A 1,227-nucleotide genomic window follows, 5' to 3' on the forward strand; every position below is an offset into this window, starting at 1 on the left:
GCTGACTTCCTGCCCTTTGGGCAGGGGGCTGGACTCGATGATCTCCCGAGGTCCCTTCCAGCCCTAATGTCTATGAAATCTATGGAATCTATGAAACTTTAACTCAGGTGTGGAAATGAATAACAGTGAAGGGTTGGATGCTCAAAAAGGTCAGATTTTATATTACAAATCTGAATGAGAGATGTACATTCAATGATTGTGACTACTGGAACAGATTACCCCAAGACAGGGTGCAATCTCCATCTCTGGAGGTTTACAAGACCCAGCTACACAAAGCTTTGTCCGGGATGATCTAGTGGGTGATGGTCCTACTTTGAGCAGGAGGTTGGACTAGATGACCTCCTGAGGTCCCTTCCAAACCCTAATTTTTACAAGTGCACTGATACATTGCTCTGATATTGAATCAGCAACGATATAAAGAAAACAGACTGTATCAGAAATCAGCCTGATGTGGCTGATAATTGGTGATAAATGCCTGTGCATGTGTGCAGTTGCAGCGCAGCATGTAGGCAGCAAGGAGCACAGCCTGGCAGCTTGGACAGCTGGGTGCAGCTGGTAAGTCTGTTGTGGTGGAAGGGGAGGGGTGTGGGAAGAGGTGTGTGTGGGAGGGAAATCAAGGCCCCTGCAGTGCAGGAGGGAGTGGGGCTGGGGCAGAGGCTGGGCCAGGTACTGTCCTGCCAGGGTGGGGCACAGGATGGAGCCATGACTCATTGGGGGGTGCAGGAAGTGGGGGCCTGCTCCCACCGCTGTGCGCAACCTGGGAGGGTATGGGGGGGCTTGTGTCCCCACATCTGTGCAGGGTGCAGGTGGGGTGGGCTGCCACTGTGGGCTGGGGGCTGTGCCAGGCTTTTCCTGGTGCATGGGGGAGGTGGGATAGGGCTGTGCCTGGGGCAGGCAGCAGTAGCACTGCGAGGTGGGTGAATAGGGGAACTATGGCAAATTCTGGGGTGCCTCTAGTCCCCTCTCCTACAATGCCCCTCCAAGCACTGCTGCCACTGCCATCCTGAGTGCAGCCCAGTCCAGCCCAGCCCCCGCCGGGAAGAGCCCAGCCTGAACCCAGGCCACAGCTGCAGCCTGCCCTGCTCTGTCCCACACAGATCCTGGGGCACAACCCCCCTGTGCCCTCCCAGGGTGTGTGTGGCAGCGGGAGCCCCTCCTCAGGCCCCCCAGCTGAGCCGTGGCTCTGTCCCTCACACTGCCCCACACCACTCCGCCTGGGCAGCCCCT

The sequence above is a fragment of the Crocodylus porosus genome, unplaced genomic scaffold (genome assembly GCF_001723895.1).
Source record: "Crocodylus porosus isolate Cpor-Errol unplaced genomic scaffold, CroPor_comp1, whole genome shotgun sequence".
Taxonomy (NCBI): domain Eukaryota; kingdom Metazoa; phylum Chordata; order Crocodylia; family Crocodylidae; genus Crocodylus; species Crocodylus porosus.